The sequence below is a fragment of the Mustela lutreola genome, chromosome 1, assembly GCF_030435805.1.
Source record: "Mustela lutreola isolate mMusLut2 chromosome 1, mMusLut2.pri, whole genome shotgun sequence".
Classification (NCBI taxonomy): Eukaryota; Metazoa; Chordata; class Mammalia; order Carnivora; family Mustelidae; genus Mustela; species Mustela lutreola.
The window spans coordinates 20098861-20108341 of NC_081290.1; the positions used below are offsets into that span (position 1 = coordinate 20098861).

A 9481-nucleotide genomic window follows, 5' to 3' on the forward strand; every position below is an offset into this window, starting at 1 on the left:
ATGTTAAAAAGAAAAATAATTTTTTCTTAAAATAGTGCTTGAATAAATTACAAATTTGTTAGTTATTCTATAACTCTTCCAAAAAGTATAACATTTTTATGAACTTTGCCTTCCTTTCACTCTTAAAGTGCCTCTAATGAACAATATAGATTGTTTCATTAAAAAAGCTATTTAATAGATAGAGTATCAATTCTCTTACTGCAAACATACAATCCAAATAAGAAAGCAGAAGTAAATAGTGTCCTAGATAAGAGGAAATGGGAAAGAGGTGCATCCTGCAGTGCTAGGATTGTAAGCCAGTACAAGACGGTCAGGAAGGTTATTTGGGCAGAGCACAAGGAACCCCGAAAGTTGAAAATGCTTCAGCTATGTGAAGAAAAGAGAAAGCGTTTAGGGCAAAAAGCACAAGAACAAAGCCAGAAAACATTTGGGAAACCCCAGAGATTGAAACTGATCAAAGACCAATGTCACTGGGTATTGTGACTCAGGAATAGTGGCGTCAAGTAAAGTTGGATGAGTGGGCAGCGAACAGAGATGCCTTTTTCTAGTCTGGTTCTCTAGGAATTTTTCTCTATGATGGAGATTTTCATATAGAATTTTTTTTTTTTTCTGAGAAGTGTTCTCGATAGCTTGTGTGAAATAAACAAGCACAACTTAATGTACAGAGTTGAATGGACATGTGTAGGTCATATATCATAGATCATATATATTACAGATCATACATCTCCTAGGAAATGGGTTGCATCATTGAGAGTGGAAAAAACTGGAGCATTATACGTTGCCTCTTACATGCTTTGGCTAAAAGTGAAACAAGTCACTCCCACCGACAGCCTGTTAACTAGAGTAGTAATTTGGCCCTACTCAGTTACATGGGATCTGGAAAATGTGTAAGAAATAGATAGACTGTTTGGTGCAGTTAGGACCACCATACAGGAAATAAAAGAATTATTCCATGTAATCAGTATCTATCTACATCGCCTATTGTAGCCTAATAAAGACATCAATGACATTTTTTAGGTGTCACCACACGTGAGACTATCATTAAACAGAGAACTACGTGTATAAGTAGAAACTCAATACATATTTGTTGAATAAATAACCTTGACATTGAATTGAATAAATGACATTCCATGTATATTCATTTTTTATCAATTTTTATTTGCATTGTTATTTCAACATTCTACACAGATTTCCTCCAAATGCATCCTCCTTGCAAATTTTTGTTCCTCAAATCTTGAATTAACTGAAATACATGTTTTAATGTTTCAGCACCAAATAAATGTCTGAATAATTTGATAGAAGGAAGATGATGAATAGGTACATATGGTTTCTGCATGATGGTCATCTCTTCTTTTAGAAATATTACCCACATAGTATCTATTCTTTTTTTATTGTACCCAGCCTGAGTGAACTATCACATTTATTTCAAATATGTATTCAGAGACAGAAATATTACCAACAGCTTTCTTTACGATCCTGTTGGCCTTACCCTGAGATAAACTAGGGTCAAATTTCATTTATCGCTTGACAACTATGAAGCTTATTCTGATCAATAGGTTGCAATAGCATCCAGCTCATCTATCTGAACAACCACAGGTTCCAGAGCAAAGACTGGAACAGGACACGTCTGTTCTTTAAAACGACATACTTCCTGAAAGCTATGCACCGTCACAATATTTGCCTCTTTAAGTGTAGGCAACACTAATTTCAGGTGGTAAATCAGAATAGAGTTTTCCTAAGTGAAGGTGAGATAGGTAGGATTGGAGGGGAAGATGAAGGAGATTTGGGATAAGAGACACAACACTCTGGCATTCATTTAAAAAAAAAAAAAATAGCCTTGGTTTCCCAGAACTAGAGAAGTTTCCCTATGGCATGAAATTGCTTGGGAAATGGAAAAGTTTTATATCTTATTTGAAGTGATGATTGCTTGGATATATACATTTACAAAAACTCATCAGTTGCCTGCATAACAGCTGTGCATTTCATCTTGTGTAAATTTTTTCTTTTTCTCAAAACAAAATAGAATATAGCTTCTCTGGAAACTCCAAAAATTAAACCACATCAAAAATGTGAAAGAGGTAGTGATAACAATTCCTACAGCATTTTTCATTTAATTTTCCAGTAGCATAAGTGCAACACCGAAGGTATTGAAGAATAATTATCAAAAGTAATAATAGTGTCAGAATTCATATATTCTACTAATTATTCCAGACACTAACAGTTAGTGTTCAATTACTCCAAAGCAAAATGATCTAGTTCTTAGCATGTGATACACATCTATTCTTCTAAAAATGGAATTTTTGGGGGGTGCCTGGGTGGCTCAGTGGGTTAAGCCGCTGCCTTCGGCTCAGGTCATGATCTCAGGGTCCTGGGATCGAGTCCCGCATCTGCTTGGCAGGGAGTCTGCTTCCCTCTCTCTCTCTCTCTCTGCCTGCCTCTCCATCTACTTGTGATTTCTCTCTGTCAAATAAATAAATAAAATCTTTTTTAAATAAATAAATAAATAAATAAAAATGTATTTTTTTTTTTATGATAACAATCAACTTCAGAAGGAGTTTGCTTTCATCTGAAATAATGCCTTGCGTTGTCCAAAATTTATTCACATAGACTTTGGCTATATAACCAATTCAAAGAGTATTATACTGTTACACTATTTTCACAATACTGAGCTGATAAAAACTAGAACATAGAAACGGATAGGTACCCTGAATGTCTTGGTAGCCACACATATGCAAGGAGGGTTAAAGTTAAATTATTTAAAATTGCAAAAACTTGCTGCATTAATAAAATCCTATGTTAGTATTCTAGGGACATTTTTGCATATTCTCTCAAATTAAGGGAAACTGTGTGTATCTTCTATGTGGTTTTACTAAGATCCCATCTCTGATACGTTTGTAATTCACTTGCCAGTTTTGAGAAAGCCATGCAAGGTAATCATATGTGTTGCACGCTACAGTGCAAGTAAACCTTCCTATTGGCTTTTAAGGCTTTGCAGATTCAATCGTCCTTGAGAGTTTGTGGCAGAAAGAGGTGCAATATGGACTCTGAAGAAAACTAGGGAAACAAAAATCATAACATTGTTCCCTCACTTTTGGAAAGGAAGCCATGCTCCCTTTTTGCACAAGTAACTCTCATTTGAGAACATTATTCCTTTCAGCAATACTAAAGGAACAAACATAAATAAATAAAAGTTTGCCCAGTAGCTTCAGAGAGTCTATTTCATTGGAACAAATTAGGTCACAGTCACATCTCTGATTTAAAAAAATTAAAAACAGGCTGGGGAATTAGGCATTTTGATTAGCCATTTCTGAATCATATATGCCCGTGGAGCTTGGAGGCAGGTATAGAATCACCTGAGGCAAATAGAAGCAAGTGAGTGTTAGCATCAGAAAAAAAAAACAAAAACAAAAACAAAAACACACATATAAATAAATAAATAAATAAATAAATAAATAAATGTAGATCTGCTGCAGTTTTATATTTATATTTACCTATCATTGCACTTTCTCTGATTGGTAAGAACCAAAGTCATATCTGGAGATGCAAAATTGCGTCTGAAGTTGGAGTATGACCTTTTTTTTTTTTTTTTTTTTTTTTTTTAAAGATTTTATTTATTTGACAGAGAGAGATCACAAGTAGGCAGAGAGGCAGGCAGAGAGAGAGAGAGAGAAGGAAGCAGGCTCCCTGCTAAGCAGAGAGCCCGATGTGGGACTCGATCCCAGGACTCTGAGATCATGACCTGAGCCGAAGGCAGCGGCTTAACCCACTGAGCCACCCAGGCGCCCCTGGAGTATGACCTTTTTATTAGTTTAATATCTTAAAGGTCAAAGGTAAATAAACTTTACTGCATGCATTCACAAGGCTAAATATTCAAAGAAAATTTCTACCCACTTTTCATCCTTTTTATAACTCTAGGCCATACCAATACTTTTATCTTTCTTTTCTTTTTTCCCCAGAGAAGTGAGGAACATTATCCACATGTATTCTTTTATCATTTTATCATTTCCCCATCTCTTGCCGATCTCCCTCCTCTGAGGTCAGTGGTGTGGAACACTAATAACGGGTCTTGTCCTCACCTGGCAGATATTCCTACTTCTATAATTACGAATACATGAGATAAAAATAGGCATGGAATGTTATTGACAATCTATCTTTCATATTTTCTTTTTTTGATTTCTTGCTATATACATCTTTAATTCACATGACTTTTTAACTTGTAGATTACTTTGAATAGTTCAAAGTAATATAGATGTAGGGAGTACAAAAAAAAGGTAAATATATTTAATCAAAGCATAAAGATTTAAAAATTCCATCACTTCATTGAAATTTATGGAGAACAAACATAGCAATTATTTTGATTATAATTATAATTGTGTTAATTACAATAATCTGTACAAATTTTTCTAAAACCCAAAATCAAACCAAGAAATATCTTGTGCCTGATAAGATAGCTTTATTTTAACTTTAACTGTTTCAAAGACATTTTCTTACACTTTTATAAAGTATAATTTTTGTTTGTGAAAAAAAATAAGATCTCACGGTCTTCACAAACACTGTAGCATGATTGTTGTACATGGTCAATTTAACAGAGTACCTTAAAATTGTTCTCTGAGGGTATGATTCTTTTTCAAGACTTTAGAACAGGATAGAAATAGAATGAACAAAATCTCCTTACTTTCCTGTTTTTATACCTAGAGAATAGGTTACATTATATATGAAATCAGCCATATCCACAGACTGGGGTAGAAGCTAATAGGCAATAAGATGATAAGAAAAAGTTATTTTTAAATAACAGGAAGCTTTGTTGGTACTGAGTAACATTTATTTTAAAGAGGAAGAAGCACTCTAGATTGATTTTAATAGCTGGGAGAAAGGCATAGGAAAGGTTGCAGGAGATCAGCAGGAAGGAAATGACTGCTGATGAAGTTCATTCATTCTATTAGACTTAATCTTCCTTATTCCACTTCATTTTCTCAGGAACGTTTTGAGGTTGCTGTTATTCAATATTTATTTCATGAAAGCTAAATCTGAATTAAGTAACTTCCCCAAAGGTTTCAGAGTTAGAGAGGTCAGAATCAAGAAACAAATGGTGCACTGGGTATGGTGAAAAAATAATGAATACTGTTTTTCTGAAAATAAATAAAGCAATTTAATAAAAGAAAGAAAGAAAGAAACAAATGGTGAGTGCAATATTGTATTCACAGCTAGCACCAAACTTCCTTGTGAGGAAGAATGTTCTGGTTAAGGAAAATGTTCCTGTGGAGTCAATTGGGGTAGAAGACCAGGGCTTCTGGGAGTAGGTGGAGGCAGGAGCTCAAACTGCAAAAGAAAAACAAAAAATTTAAATAATAATGCTTTTCATTAAAAGAAATAAAATTGAGTGCCCACTTGGACAGTACTAGAAGGATACAAAGAAGATTAGCATGGCCCCTGCCCAAGGATGACACCCAAATTCATGAAGCATTCCACATTTTTGAAAAAAAACAGACAAAAAATTAAATAAAATAGAATTGGGGGATCACTGTTTTGGTATGCTCACGAAAGGAAAGACAAAAAAGGGGAAAAAAAGGAAAAATATTGAAAACAGATTTCTTTGTAAAACTAGGTGCTATATGACCTAAAATTCAGAGAAGTCCCAGGGTACATGAAGAAATTTTGAGGAACAAGAATTGAGTACAAAGTAATTTTGCCTTGTGTTCCTTGAATCCTCAGTCAAGACTGATGAACACTTGGTCAAGTTTTGCTATAGGAGTGCCTGGGTGGCTCAGACAGCTAAATGTCTGCCTTTGGCTCAGGTCATGAGGTCCTGGGACTAAGTCTCACATTGGGCTTGCTGCTCGGTTGGAAGCCTACTTCTCTCTTTCCCTCTGCCTACCATTACTCCTGCTTGTGCTCTCTCTCTTTTTCTTCTCTGCCAAGTAAATAAATAAATAAGTAAACAAATAAATATATAAATAAAACCTTTCAAAAAGAGAGAGAGAGAGAGGTTTGCTGTAGTTGTTGCAGTGGATTGGTAAAATGTGAACATGGGTCTAGATTTCAAACCTGAAATTTATGTGTGAACCAAGCATACGTAAATGATAGGGAAAGCCTGCAGTTTGATTCTCCTCAGTTCACAGACTTTTCTTCTGGTCAGTTTTCCTAGATCTTAGTCAGAAAGGGTTATCTAACACCTCTCTTTTATTTGACTTGTTTTCTTAGCTGAGCACTAAAGAAATAATTAATAGGAAAGCACAATTTAGGTGAATTTGGTCTGAAATATTACTGAAAACTTTTGGAAATTTAGTGTGAAATAGCAAAAATCCAGATAAATGTATTTTAAAAAGGATGAAAAATTATATGGTTCTATTGGTTTAAAATACATAATTTAAATTAAAGTGTCTCTAAGTAGAGACTATGTCAGCTTGTTTCAACAAATAGATAAAATAAATTTGTAATTAAGAGCATCTGCTTGGTTATAAAGACACATATGTTTTAGCCCATAAACTGAGATTATTCTCTTAAGTAACATGTTCCCTATAGTACTACTTGCAATTTGAGTCTCTTTGGAAAAACATTTCTAGATACATAGTGAAATTCTGCATTATGTAGTGGTTGAGACCGAAGAGAATGTGGTTCAAATCCTGGTTCAGCAACCTCATATTCGTGTGGACTTGGGCAAATTTCTCACCTTCCCTGAGCCTTTGCGTGCTCTTCAGAATAGTGGGGTTTGGTCTATTTACTTCTGCCATTTGGTCTCTGATTCACAGTATCTGAGAGTATCTGGTGCCTGTGCTCTGGCACCCAGCTGGGTTTTATTGGTTTCTTCATCACTGCCCTGCTATTTTAATGCTCTTTGGCTTCTCTTTCCCCATGTAGTATATCATCTTTCAGGATCTTTCTAAGTTTCTTGAGCTTTTCACAGTATAGTGGACTTCGGGATATTGCAAATCCTACATAGTGACTGGTTTCCTGGAGACAGGAAGAGACAGGAAGTAGAAGTGGCTAGGCCAGTCAAGGACTATATGAAAAGGCACAGTGCCACCCCCACTGTGTTCTTTATTCGAGGACACAGAGCCTGACCAGACTGAAGAGTAGAGAATGTTTAGGACAATTTGATAAAGAATGGCAACGTCGTGTTGCAAAAAGCACTTCCAATGGATAATATGGTTCTGGACATTTTTAAGAAATATATCACGTGAGATAATGAAGCCTACCTTGCAAGGGCTTTGTGAAGTTCAGAAGATGTACCAGGACCTGGCACATACTGAGCATTCATTAAATGATGATGGTTTATTAGCATGGACAGCTCAGTTGGGATTATCACCAATTCTCAGGTAGTAAAACTGAAGTTAAGATTATTTAGAAAGTATTGTGATTTGATCATAGTGCTAAATCAAAATAAAGAGAAGGTTAAAATGATAGGATTCTAGTACAAAATACATAAACTCACCACAAATTTTATAAAACTATTCAAATTAAGTGTTGACTATCTGATGTAATGTATTGATATAAAATAAAGAGAAAGTTAAAATGACAGGATTCTAGTACAAAATACATAAACCCACCACAAATTTTATAAAACTATTTTTACTAATGCCATGCATTAACACTGTCAACTCTTATTTGTTGTTGCTCCAGTCTCCCCAGTAAAGCAGAGGAGTGGCCCATCCCAAAGCTACCCCACTTGTGGAATTGTATGAAGGGTCAGGAGATAGGTGTGGTTGCACAGGACCAGATTTCTATAGGAGAAAACTCAGAATGATGAGAACCCAGGAATCAGGAAATCCAAAGTCGTTTGGGAAGAACCAATTTTAGTTTTTTATGACAGAAAAATTCCATATTCCAGTAACCAGAGACAGAAATTGGAAACGGTGGTTATGGAGTTAGCAGTCTAACATTGGCTGGAAATCAGTGTAGATACACATGGTAACAGTGGGGGTGGAAGTGCCAGTGCGGCCAATTATTTTGAGTACCATCAGGTCTTCAGACTTACTTATATTTGATTGAAGATGCATTTATCCATCATTTTTAAAACCAACAACCAAGTTTTACACAGAATTTGGAATGACACCTGAGCTGATATAAATATTTGGCAAAATGATAGCCTCAGGGTTTCATCTATCCTAGGTATGAATATCAGATAAACTGTCCTTTCAGTTTTGATTTGTTTTGTGACCTCTTTTTGATAATTTGTCAAAAGGACACCATGCTGGAAGAACAAAAATGAACCTGATTAACGCGAACTGTTCTAACTCACCAAAGATTGAAATGGTTGGAGTATGTTTATCTCTAATTTTATCTGGTAAATCTGGGTAAAGGAAGGATATTTCAGTAGCGTGAGTCACACTTATATTTATATCAGTACCTACATTTTTACTTTCATTGGCTTGCCACAGACTTAGGAAAGTAAAGCATTATTTGTTTCCAGTTTGGTGCTAATGTACATGACTAATGCACTAATAAATATTGCAAGCAAATCAATTGTACTTCCTAATAGCAAGGTGAACAGCAATAGCATTTTATGCAAGATCATAGGAGATTGAGCACTAGACCTGAAAAGGGATGGTTCTAACCCTGACATTTCATTATTTCTCGGGATTTGTGCATCTTCCTTAATGTACAGTTAATGTAATTTGAGGTTATGAATCTTTTTTATAGTCTTCCCTTATATCTTTAAAGTTACAAATCTCAAGTTGTGACTAAAGCAGAAAGCATTCACAGGATTCTGACCGGGAAACTAAACTAACTCACAAATTTTCATTCTTCCTGGGGAAAATGTATAAATTCTATTTATTTTTCATTGGAATATATACTTGGGGTGAATAATGTTTGACACATATTTGTTGCTAATAAAATTCTCAGAATCTATCCCATTCAGTTTCATTGTTTCCGCCAGGGAAGCATGGGGTTGATATAACAAGAAAGAACAAACAAGGGAAATATTGGTTTTAGCCGTAAATGCAGTATGATTGATCATCTCAGGACTCTCTGTGCCCACTGAGTTGTATTCCCAGCATTACTGAAGATGGCTTAGCACCTGATGTGACCAATTCTGTAAGGAAGCCAAAAGAATGAATTCTCCTCAGAGACTTTGAAACATATACAAAGGAACATTTTCCATTCATTTAAAATCTGAATGAGACTAAAATTTTCTTCTTCAGAAAAGTTCACAGTTTTCTTTTTTATGTAAAATATGCAAATATTTTTCCCTGTGGTATACAGACTTATTGACATATAGGGTAACGTGTGTGTGACCATTAAGTAAAAGAGTTCCTTTGAGCCCTATATCATTATTGTTAAAATTCACAAAAGGTCAAAAGGGACACTTGCACTTAAGCAAAGTCAGTTATGTTTAGCTCTCTACAGCAAGTGAAACACGCACCAGGGGAAGTTGGAGACATTTCAGAAAAGGGAATTGGGGGGACTTCTTCTAGGGTTTGGGGTACTACTTGGTAAGTTTGTGGAGAAATTAGAGAAATAGGGACCTGTTCTGGGTTGG

At 35.3% G+C, this 9481-nt stretch overlaps 1 pseudogene; it reads left to right on the plus strand.

The window, feature by feature from the left end:
- The first annotated feature begins 5377 nt into the window (after positions 1–5377).
- LOC131822909 (U6 spliceosomal RNA) lies at positions 5378–5475 on the plus strand (annotated as a pseudogene).
- The last annotated feature ends 4006 nt before the right edge of the window (positions 5476–9481 follow it).